Raw genomic sequence first — 13,286 nt, 5'->3', positions numbered from 1 at the left:
TACCTTTTATTTTTTTTTATTTTTTTATTTTTTTTAAATTTTCATTTTTTGCATCTTTTAATCAAGAAACTTTTTTTTCTTTTTTCATCACTTGATTTTGCCTTTTTAATGATTACATTTTTATTTTCAATCCGTATTACTACTACTGCTATTTTATCTTTTTTTTTTTTTTTAAAGTGTCATTTTATTTTCTCTTCATTTTATTTTGGGATTAGGGTTCTACATTCTATTTTTTATCTCTCCTTTAGCATCGTTTTACTCTATCTCAACTCTACCTTTAGGCCATCACTCTCTTCCTAACCTCCCCCTTTTCAGTGTCCTGTTTGTCTTACCCTTTTACTGCTTTAGATTTTCCCTATTCTTTCTGTTTACCCCTTGTTAAAATTTCACCCTACTTACATATCTAATCTCCAATCCCCCGCTCCAAGTCCACATACACCTTTCCCTTCACTGTCTGAGTTATCCATAAACTTGTCCTTATCTCTGTCCTTTTGTTGTTGTTTGCTTGAATGTAGATTATATCCAATTTTTATGCTTTTTTTGTGAGATTGTTTTGCTTATTCTTCTTTTATTTATTTTTTTGTTTGTTTTGTGCTTCAGCTTTCCCTTGCCTCACTCCATATTAGTTGGTGTTGTAGTTTTTCCTAATCCCCAGGCACTTGTTGCTGGCATTTGCTGGGATTAGTGATTGTTCTATTGGAGTTTTATCCCCAATATATATAGTCTGTTCCCCTTTCTCTCTTAGTCAATTTCTTGTCTCTCTTACTTTTTTTTTTTTTTTTAATCTCTTTACTTTCCCTTTTCCCAATTTCATTTTCACACTCCTTTTTTCTTTTTTTTTTTTTCTTTCTTTCTTTCTTTTTTCCTCTTCTTCTTTCTCTTCTATCACCTAATTTGCCTGTCTCTGGTGGTCACCTTTATTGGAGGTTATTAATATCGTGAATACATTCCTGTTCAGTGCCTTGTGAGTTGTACCTGGTAGTGCTGTATTTTGTGCCTTTAAATCAACCCAGGAGAGAGAGAACTACATAACCAGACACCCAGAGAAGAGAGACCATGGGGAGACAAAGAAGCAGCCCGCATATGAAAGAAAAGCAGGCATCACCAGAAAAGGAAGTAAACGAAATGGAGGCAAGCAACCTTCCAGAAAAAGAATTCAGAGAAATGGTCATAAGGTGGCTGAAAAGAATGGAAGACAAATTCGACAATATGAGCAAGAACCAAGAGGAAATGAAGAAGAACCAAGAAGAAATGAAAAATGACATCGCTGCTGTAAAGAACTCAATAGAAAGCATCAAGAGTAGACTAGAAGAAGCAGAGGACCGCATCAGTGAGCTAGAAGACAAGATGGAAAAAAATACCCAAGAAAAGCAACTTCTAGAAAAAAAAATTAAAAGGCAGGAGGAGAGTCTAAGGGAACTTTGGGACAACACGAAACAAAACAACATCCGCATAATAGGGGTTCCAGAAGGAAAGGAAGCTGAACAAGGAATAGAAAACCTCTTTGAAGAAATAATGACAGAAAATTTCCCAGATATAGGGAAGAAAAAACCCACACAAATCCAAGAAGCTCACAGAGTCCCAAGCAAAATGAACCCCAAAAGACCGACGCCAAGGCACATTATAATTAAATTGGCAAACACCAACGACAAAGTAAGAATCTTAAAAGCAGCAAGACAGAGACAGAAAGTTACATACAAAGGAACCCCCATCAGACTAGCAACTGATTTCTCAACAGAAACTCATCAGGCCAGAAGGGAATGGAATGAAATATACAAAGTCATGCAAAGGAAGGGGCTGAATCCAAGAATACTGTACCCAGCAAGGCTATCAATCAAAATTGAAGGTGAAATCAGGAGCTTCACAGACAAAAAAGGACTAAGGGAATTTATTACCACCAAACCAGCAATGCAAGAAATGCTAAAGGGTCTACTGTAAAAAAAAAAAAAAAAAGAAAGAAACAGGAAGCGAAGAAGTAACACAGGGGTAAAGAATAGGAATGGCGACAAATAAGTACCTATCAATAATAACTTTAAATGTAAATGGATTAAATGCCCCAATCAAAAGACATAGGGTAACAGATTGGATAAGAAAACACGACCCATATATCTGCTGTCTACAAGAAACCCACCTCAGAAAAAAAGACGCACACAGACTGAGGGTGAAGGGATGGAAAAAGGTTTTCCAGGCAAATGGAACTGAAAAAAAAGCTGGGGTAGCAATACTTATTTCTGACAAATTAGATCTCAAACTGAAGGACATAACAAGAGATAAGGAAGGCCATTTCATAATACTAAAGGGAGCAATCCAACAAGAAGAAATAACTCTGGTAAACATATATGCACCCAATACAGGAGCACCCAAATACATAAAAAAACTCCTGGAAGATATCAAGGGAGACATTGACAGCAATACAATCATAGTAGGAGACTTTAATACCCCACTATCACCATTGGACAAATCCTCTAAACAAAACATCAGCAAAGAAACATCAATCCTAAATGACTCACTAGACCAGATGGAATTAATTGACATCTTCAGAACATTTCACCCCAAAGCCACAGAATATACATTCTTCTCAAGCGCACATGGGTCATTTTCAAAGATAGACCATATGTTGGGACATAGGCAAAGTCTCTTCAAATTCAAGAAGATAGAAATCATATCAAGCATCTTCTCAGACCACAGTGGCATAAAACTGGAAATCAACTACAATAAAAACAACCCAAAGAAATCAAACACATGGAGACTAAACAGCATGCTATTAAACCATGACTGGGTTACCAGAGAGATCAAAGAAGAAATAAAAAACATCATGACAACAAATGACAATGAAAACACTACAATCCAAAATCTATGGGACACAGCGAAAGCAGTCTTGAGAGGGAAGTTCATAGCTCTACAAGCCTACTGCAGAAAACAAGAAACAGGGGTAATAAATTACCTAACCCAACAACTCAAAGAGTTAGAAAAAGAGCAACAAGAAAAGCCCAGTGTAAGCAGAAGGAAGGAAATAATAAAGATCAGAGCACAGATAAACGACATAGAGACCAAAGAAACAATACAAAAGATCAACAAAACCAAGAGCTGGTTCTTTGAAAGGATAAACAAGATTGATGAACCTCTAGCCAGGCTCACCAAGAAGCAAAGGGAGAGGACCCAAATAAACAAGATCAGAAATGAAAGAGGTGAAATAACAACAGATCCCGCCGAAATACAAAGGATCGTTAAAAAATACTACGAACAACTCTATTCCAACAAACTGGACAACCTGGAGGAAATGGACATATTCCTAGAAAAATATAACCTTCCAAAACTCAATCAGGAAGAATCTAAACAGCTCAACATGCCAGTAACTATGGAAGAAATTGAAGCAGTCATCAAAGAGCTTCCGGCAAACAAAAGCCCGGGGCCAGACGGCTTCACAGGAGAGTTCTACCAAACATTCAAGGAAGAACTAAAACCTATCCTCCTCAGACTATTCCAAAAAATTCAAGAGGAAGGAACACTTCCAAGCTCCTTCTATGAAGCCAGCATCACCCTAATACCAAAACCAGATAAAGACAACACAATGAAAGAGAATTACAGGCCAATATCCCTCATGAATGTAGATGCCAAAATCCTCAACAAAATTCTAGCAAATAGGATCCAGCAGTACATCAGAAAGATCATACACCATGACCAAGTAGGGTTTATCCCAGGAATGCAAGGATGGTTCAATATCCGCAAATCAATAAATGTGATACATCACATAAACAAATTGAGAGATAAAAATCACATAGTCATATCAATTGATGCAGAAAAAGCATTTGACAAAATCCAACACCCTTTCTTGATAAAAACTCTCAACAAGGTGGGAATAGAAGGATCATACCTCAACATCATAAAAGCTATATATGATAAACCCACAGCTAACATCATACTCAATGGGCAAAAACTAAAACCATTTCCCCTAAGAACAGGAACAAGACAGGGATGCCCACTCTCACCACTCCTGTTTGACATAGTACTGGAAGTATTAGCCACTGCAATTAGACAAGAAGAAGAAATAAAAGGCATCCAAATTGGAAAAGAAGAAGTAAAGCTGTCCTTATTTGCAGATGACATGATATTGTACATAAAAAACCCGAAAGACTCCATCAAAAAACTAACAGACTTAATAAATGAATTCGGCAATGTAGCAGGATACAAAATTAACACCAAGAAATCTATGGCATTTCTATACACCAACAATGAACTTACAGAAAGAGAGACTAAAAAAGCAATCCCATTTTCCATCGCACCAAAAAAATTAAGATACTTAGGAATAAACCTAACCAAGGAGGTAAAAGACCTATATGCGGAAAACTACAGGACACTGAAAAAAGAGATAGAGGAAGATGTAAACAGATGGAAGAACATACCATGTTCATGGATTGGTAGAATCAACATCATTAAAATGTCCATACTACCCAAAGCAATCTATAGATTCAATGCACTCCCCATTAAAATACCAACGGCGTATTTCACAGACCTAGAAAGAACTCTCCAAAAATTCATCTGGAATAAAAAAAGACCCCGAATAGCCACAGCAATCCTGAGAAAGAAGAATAAAGTAGGAGGGATCTCAATACCAGATTTCAAGCTGTATTACAAAGCCACTGTCATCAAAACAGCCTGGTACTGGCACAAGAACAGACATATAGATCAATGGAACAGAATAGAGAATCCAGATATCGACCCAAACCAATATGCGCATTTAATATTTGACAAAGGAGGCATGAGCATACAATGGAGTCAAGACAGTCTCTTTAATAAATGGTGTTGGGAAAATTGGACAGATACATGCAAAAAAATGAAACTAGATCACCAACTTACACCATACACAAAAATAAACTCAAAATGGGTACAGGACTTAAATATAAGACGGGAAACCATAAAAATACTAGAGGAATCCACAGGCAGCAAAATCTCAGACATATGCCAAAAGAACTTTTTCAGTGATACTGCCCCTAGGGCAATGGAAGCCAAACAGAAAATAAACAAATGGGACTACATCAAAATAAAAAGCTTTTGCACAGCAAAAGAAACCATCAACAAAACAACAAGAAACCCCACTGTATGGGAGAACATATTTGCAAATGGTATCACTGATAAAGGTTTAATTTCCAACATCTACAGGCAGCTTATACAACTTAATAAAAGGAAGATAAATGATCCAATAAAAAAATGGGCAACAGACCTAAATAGAAGCTTTTCAAAAGAAGACAGAAGGAAGGCCAAGAGACACATGAAAACATGCTCAAAGTCACTAATTATCCGAGAGATGCAAATCAAAACAACAATGCGATACCATCTCACACCTGTCAGAATGGCTATCATCAACAAATCAACAAACGACAAGTGTTGGCGAGGATGCGGAGAAAAAGGAACCCTCGTGCACTGCTGGTGGGAATGCAGACTGGTGCAGCCACTGTGGAGAACAGTATGGAGTTTCCTCAAAAAACTGAAAATGGAACTCCCATTTGACCCAGTAATCCCACTCCTAGGAATATATCCTAAGAAACCAGAAACACCAATCAGAAAGGATATATGCACCCCTATGTTCATAGCAGCACAATTTACAATAGCTAAGATTTGGAAACAGCCTAAATGCCCATCAGCAGATGACTGGATCAGAAAACTATGGTACATCTACACAATGGAATACTATGCTGCCGTAAAAAAGAAGGAATTACTACCATTTGTAGGCACTTGGATGGAATTAGAGAACATTATGCTAAGTGAAATAAGCCAGTCAATGAAAGAAAAATACCACATGATCCCACTCATTTGGGGATAATGAAAAACATTATAAACTGATGAACAAAAAGATAGTTACAGAGGCAGTAAAACATCAAACAGACTGTCAAATTACAGTGGTAAGGTTAGGGAGAGGTGGGGGAAATAAGAGATCAACTGAAGGACTTATATGCATGTATATAAGAGTAACCAACGGATGCAAAACATTGGGGGGTGAGGGCATGTATGGGAGTGGGGTGGCGGTGGGGGACAATGGTAAGATATGTACACATATAATACCTTAATAAAAATTTGAAAAAAAAAAAAATAAAAAAAAAAAAAAAAAAAAAAAAAAAAAAAAAGAAAGCTGGGATGACATCAGCAGGCTTGCCATTGGAAAATCTAGTCAGCGTTTTTTTTCCTAGAGGCCAACTTGACAGGCTTGATACCCTTTCCTTCTACAGTATAACTTACTTTTATGTGCAAAGTAACCTCTCAAACACATCTTTCATTTGCAAATATGTTTTACTTCCTTACAAATTTCAGGTTAGGAAGTATATATTGCTCATCTCTGGTTTCTCCCTTCACCCAATTCTCTGTGACAGCCCCAGTGCTAATCAAGTTATGTCAGATATTTTTCTTCTATAACCCAAACAATAAAATTGTCCCTTACCCTGATATTTGCTTTAAGAGACAAAGGAAGCTATGTTTTCCCCTTGTATCAGAGATGGGCACACAATCCTAGGCCAAAGGCTTATAACACTTTTCTCTCATAAAGATTCCTGAGAAAATAGGAACCCCAGGTTCCATGACCTTTATCCCCCCCTTAGAAAATGACTCCAGATCTTTTGAAATGTTGACATAATCTTTAGTAGCTCTTTCTGTTGGGCTGGAGGTTTAAATTCACTCCTGAGAGTAGACATGGGAGGTTGGATCTGAAAGCAACACAGAAGCACTGAAGACTAAAGGAAACAGTAAATAAATAACAAGAAAAGACCAGCTGGAATAGAGTAGCAGTCTTGAGTGAGATAGCTGGCTGAGGCAATCGGAGGCAAAATGACCAGAACATACCAGTACAGCATGAATTCATTCTTAAACAAATACAACAAATAACCTGAGGGGAAGAATCTGGTAAGAGATGTAATTTCCTGTGGTAATTGATATGAAGACCATTTGAGCTTAAAAAAAAAAAGTAAAATTGCTAAAAAACAGAGATGAGAGAGACACACAGAAAGAGAAACAGAGAGAGAGACAGAGAGAGAGAGAGGAGAGAGAGAGAAAAGAAGAAGAAGAAGAAGAAGAAGAAGAAGAAGAAGAAGAAGAAGAAGAAGAAGAAGAAGAGAGAGGAGGAGGAGGAGGAGGAGGAGGAGGAGGAGGAGGAGGAGGAGGAGGAGGAGGAGGAGGAGGGGAGGAGGAGAAGAACAAGAACAAGAACAAGAACAAGAACAAGAACAAGAACAAGAACAAGAACAAGAACAAGAACAAGAACAAGAACAAGAACAAGAACAAGAAAAAAGTTAAGTCCACTGAAGTCATGTCTCCCTTACCTCCTGATAACAATCCATCAATCCATGAAGTAGGTAAGGAAACTGGAGTTCAAAGTGAGGCTAGGTTTTGAAACCAGACCTACCTGGCTTCAAAACACATTTTTGTTGTTCCACTATATCAGACTATAATAGCTACAGATAAATCTAAAACATCTATGATTTTGGCAGAGGAGCTTAGGCTAATATAGAAACTGATCATTGCCTTGGTGCCTGAAGAGGCAACAACTTTAGTTCTTGCTCTTACCATCTGGAGGGGTTTTGGCTATTTTTCACATTAGTCACCAGGTGATGTATATTCCTTTGCCATATGATATCTTTGCCATGAAGGGCTCATATTAAACTTCTTCTAGATTTACCTCTATTGAAAATAAAGTAAGGTCACTGTAAAAACAACTAGATTTTTTAAAAGGTAATAGTAAGAAGATATTCTATTTTGATTCAGGATAAAGCTTTAGAATGTGGTAATATTTCCTGCTTCCCTTCACCCAACCACAGTAATGGGCCCCAGTTAAATATAATTTTCTATTTATAATGAAAAGGGAAAGAAAACAATTAAAAATTTCTAAGGCTACCTGGACTGAACACATTCTTATAAGGGAACATCTAAAATTATTTAAAAGGAGATTAATTGAATGACACTTGAGTTGCCTTATTTAGGGCTCTCTCTTCAGTTTCCAGAGAACTTCCTGGCACATGGTAGTAATATTTATTGTACAAATATTATAGTAAATATTGACTTCTGTTCTGCATATAAGGACATTGGACGTCACCACTCCATTTTAATAAGCAAAAAGCAGAATAGACTGAAAAATCGGTAACTCTTCTTGGATCTGTAAGAGAGTAGAGAACACAAGACAAACTGCTGCTACTAATATTAGACAGACAGATAGGATAATACAGAGAGTCATGGCTTGCCAAAGCAGAGACTCACAAGAAAAAAATCACAGAAATCATTGCAAATGTAGGAAAACCTGAATTATAATTGACAAATTTCTGGATGCTTAACATGGACAACTTTCAGAGTAAAAAACTCCAGGAGGATCCAGTTATGGGAAGGGGACCAGTTTTGTGAAATTTACTTTCAGGAGCTCATCCTGGTTTTCACAGTAAATACTGGGAAGAGAAGGCTCCATAACTTCAGGTTGTAAAAACCAGTAGGGACTGTTGCTGAGTGACACAGAGACTGCTGGAGACCCAGGCAGTTCCTGTTAAAAGGCTGGCACATGAACTTACATGGTCCAGCTCCCTCTGAGTTCCAGCACTAGGGTTGCTTGGGGGTATCCAGGAACATACAGGGAGGAACTGAATTGTCTGGCATCAGAGCAAGAACTCAGGGGCAGCTTTGTCCCACACAGGTGTACATGCAGGGACTATTGTTCCTACTCTGAGACCTGCCTTCTCACAGAGCTGACTGGCATCAATATCTGAGTTTTCATCAGCCTTGCTCACACTGATTGCTCTGCCCTGGCAATTTTCTGAGACCCGGACCCATCCACTTTAAAGCCCCATCCAAGCCATTTGAAGCACCTTTTCCATATGAATGGCCTGTCCTGGATCAAGCTTCAGACATTCCTAAAATCTCTTAAACAAGCAGCAGCTGGCATCAGCGTGCCCCATACCTATCAATAAGAGGCCAAAGACCTGGCACTAGCACCAGCCTGCCTTGCTTCACAGCTTGACCTCGCCTGGGCAATTCCAATACCAACACAAGTAGCTGCCATCTGCAGATCGCTGTGAAGCTCCTGCCAGATGACCCCAGGCAGTGACTGACTTTGCACCTCCTGGGAGTCCCCAGAGCCAGTGCACCCAGTGGACAGCTTCAGACCATACTAGATTAAAACTCTACACATACATGAGTGACACACTCAAGGGGCAGACTCAGTGAGCATCAAAGGCCAACTGAAGCAAGTCCTGCTCCATAGGGAACAGGAGCTCTTCCACTGTAGTTGAAGTGCTCCTCACAGACAATTGGCCTGGAGGTCAATGCTTCCCAATGACACCAACAGCACAACAAGACTATGCACACAGCCCGCACAGGGGGCACCTAGAGTGCCCAGCTCAGATGACAGTACAGGCTGAGCCACTGGGACCTACAGGACAACTATTACACAAGACCACTCTAACAATTCCAGGAGACATAATAGCTCTACCTAATACATATGGCCTTTAATATATTCAGGTATGATCCCTCTATTCCAACTTCACTGAGAGTTTCTATCAGAAAAGGGTGTTGGACTTTGTCAAATGGAGAAAAAGCATTTGATAAAATTCAACACCCTTTTCTGCAGAGTCACTTTGTCTTTCAACTTATTTATGTGGTGTATCATATATTGATTTGCAAATATTGTACCAGCCTTCCATCACAGGAATAAATATCACTTCATCATGTTGTATGATCTTTTTAATGTATTGCTGGATTCCATTTGCAAATATTTTGTTGAGGATTTTAGCATCTATGTTCGTCAGGGATATTGACCTGAAATTCTCTTTCTTTGTAGTGTTTTTATCTTGTTTTAGAATTAGGCTAATGTGAGCCTTGTAAAAAAAAGCTTAGAAATGTTCCTTCCTTTTGGAATTTTTGGAATAGTTTGAGGAGGATAGGTATTAGTTCTTCTTTGAATGCTTGGTGAAACTTACCTGTGAAGTGTGAAGGTGTCCAGACCAGGACTTTTGTTGCTTAGGAGTTTTTTTGTTTGTTTGTTTTGTTTTTACTATTGCTTCAATTTCTTCAATAGTTATTAGCCTACTCAGGTTTCCTGATTGTTCCTGATTGAGTTTTGGAAGAATGTATTTTTCTAGGAATATGTCCATTTCATCCAGGTTGTCTGGCTTGTTGGAATATATTTGTTCATAGTATTTGTTCTATGATCCTTTGTATTTCTGTGGGATCAGTTGATACTTCACCTCTTTTGTTTCTGAATTTGTTTATTTGCGTCCTCTATGTTTTTTGATGATTCTGAATAGAGGTTCATCAGTCTTGTTTATCTTTTCAAAGAAACAGTTCTTGGTTTTGTCAAACTTTTGTAATTTTTTAGACTCTATATCATTTATTTCTACTCTGATCTTTATTATTTCCTTCCTCCTACTTACTGTGGGTTTTTTTGTTGTTGTTCTCTTTCTAATTCTTTAAGTTGTTGGGTTAGATAGTTTATTAGAAGTTTTTTTTTTCTTTTTTTTATATAGGCTTGTAATTTTATGAACTTCCCTCTCAGGACTTCTTTCACTGTGTCCCATAAATTTTGTGTTGGTGTGTTTTCATTTTCATTTGTTTCCAGGATGTTTTTTTTAATTCCTTCCCTGATCACTTTGGTCATCCATTGATTGTTTAATAACATGCTATTTAGCCTCCATGTGTTTGAATGTTTTTGAATGTTTTCAGTCTAGTTGATTTCTAATTTCATGTCATTGTGATGTGAGAAGATACTTGATATGATTTCAATTTTTGTGAATGTGTAGGGACTTAGTTTGTGTCCTAACATGTGGATTATCTTTCAGAATGTCCCATGTACACTTTAGAAGAATGTATATTCTTCAGCTTTGGGATGAAACATTCCATAAATGTCAATTAATTCCATCTGATCTAGTGTATCGTTTAGGATCACTGTTTCCTTGCAATTTTCTTTTTTGTCTAGAATATCTATACATTGATGTCAGTGGGGTGGTAAAGTCTCCTACTATAATTTTTTGCTGTCTATCTTTCTCTTAAAGTCCTCTAGATGTGTTTTTTTTTTAATAATACATTTGGATGTTCCTGTATTGGGTGTATATATGTTTACCAGGGTTATATCCTCTTCTTGTATTGATCCTTTAGTATTATGTACTAGCCTTAATTGTCTCTTGATATGGCCTTCATTTTGAAGTCTATTTTGTCAGATATGAGTAGTGCCACCCAAGACTTTTTTCATTTCCATTTGCCTAGAAAAAATTCCCAGGCCTTCGCTTTCATTCTCTGTGAGTCTTTTGTTCTGAGGTGGGTTTCTTGTAGATAGCATATATATGGGTCATGTTTTCTTTCCATTCAGCTATCCTATGACTTTTGATTGGAGCATTTAAGCAATTTACACATAACATTATTATTGATAAGTACTTTATTGTTGCCATTCTTATTTTATATTCCTGTGTTCTTCCCCCCCCCCCCCCCCCATTTCTTCTTACAATAATCCTTTTACTATTCCTTGCAGTGCTGGTTTGGTGGTAATAAATTCTTATACCCTTTTTTTGTCTGCAAAGCTTTATATTTCACCTTTGATTTTGAATGTTAGCCTTGCTGGATAGAGTAGTCTTGGGTTAAGCCCCTTGGTTTTAATTACAATGTATAATACATGACACTCCCTTCTGGCCTAAAGTGTTTCTATTAAGAAATCAGCTGATAGTCTAATAGGAGCTCCCTTGTAGGTAATTTTACATCTCTTTATTGCAGCCTTTAAGATTCTTTATTTTCCTTTAATGTTTGTCATTGAAATTATTATGTGCCTAGATGTGGGTGTTTTGGGGTTCATCTTGATTAGAACTATCTTTTTTTCCTGTACTTGAGTGACTGCTTCCTTCACCATGTTAGGGAAATGTTCTGGCATTTTTCTTCAAACAGATATCCTATTCCTTGCTGAAATTCTTCTCCTTCGGGTACAGTATGATGCAAATTTTACATTTCTTGTTATCCTAAAGCTTCCTTAGATTCTACTCATTTATTTTCATTTTTTTTTCCATTTGGTGCTCTGAATGGGTGCTTCTTTTCTACCTTGTCTCCTAATTGGCTGATTCAGTCCTCAGCTTTTTCCAGTCAACTGTTGAATCCTTCCACAGTGTTCTTTATTTCAGCTATGTTGTTCCTTATTTCCAATTATTCTAACTTTTCATGTTGTTGTAGCTCTCATTAAGTCCCTTATTATTTTCATTTTCCTATACTTCTCAATAAGTCACCTGTAGTTCTCACTGAATTGATTGAACACCCTTATTCTCATTAGTTACTTTTCTGGCAATTTCTTCTTTTCTTTCATTTATGGGTTGTTTCTTTGTCTCCTCATTTTAGCTGTTCCTTTGTATTTGTTTCTATGTATCAGATAAACTGCAATGTCTCCCAGATTTTGTGGGGTGATCTTATGTAGCAGATGTTATGTGGGACACAGTTGTGCAATTTTCAGATCTCCTGAGTTAGGTGCTCTAGGAAAGCCCCTTGCTTGAGTTATTTGGGTTTTCCTGTTGTAATTGGGACTTGAACATTATTGTCTCAGTAATGGATGGAATCTCCTTTTAGGCTGGCTGACTGTGTGGCTCACCCTGATCTCCTTGTGTGAGCTGTTGTGGAGGTGCTAAAGTAATAGATCAAAATACAACACAACAAAATGTGAAAGGAAAGAAACATATACACAGGATCACTTCAGCCAAAACAAAAGAAGAGAGGATTCGGAAAGAATAAAGAGGGCAAGAATGATAGGAGAAAAAAAAATGAAAAAAAACAACAAATAAACACACACACACACACACACACACACACACACAAAGTGGGAGGAAGATAAAAAGGAATATGTAGGTGAAGAGCTGAAGTAAATAAAATAAAAATTAAAGAATTAGGTGAATAGGGGAAGGAAATGGTTTAAAATTAAGGAGAAAGTAAATAAAACAAAAATATATATTTGAATAGGAAAATAGAGGAGAAAGCAGATAGGCCCAAAATAAGAAAAAGATAAAAAATGAGAAAGCAGGAGGAAAGAAAAAAAATAGATCAAGTTGGAAAAGGGAAGAGGAAAATTAGACATATGAATGAAATAATAGAGACTAAATAATAAAGCAAATAAAGAAAATAAATAAAATAGAAAAATAAATGAAAGAGAAAAAATAAAAAGTGAAAAGTAAAGAAAAAAAGAGAAGAAAAAAGAAAGAGAAAATGAACAAGTGAGGTGGCCTTCATTTCAGCAGTGTTTAGTGCCCCATGGGAGCTTCCTTTGGATCCTACTCTTCCAATGACAGGGGCTGACTGTT

This window comes from Plecotus auritus (assembly GCF_963455305.1).
Source record: "Plecotus auritus genome assembly, chromosome: X".
In the NCBI taxonomy this organism is placed as follows: Eukaryota; Metazoa; Chordata; class Mammalia; order Chiroptera; family Vespertilionidae; genus Plecotus; species Plecotus auritus.
This window is presented reverse-complemented; position numbering follows the sequence as displayed.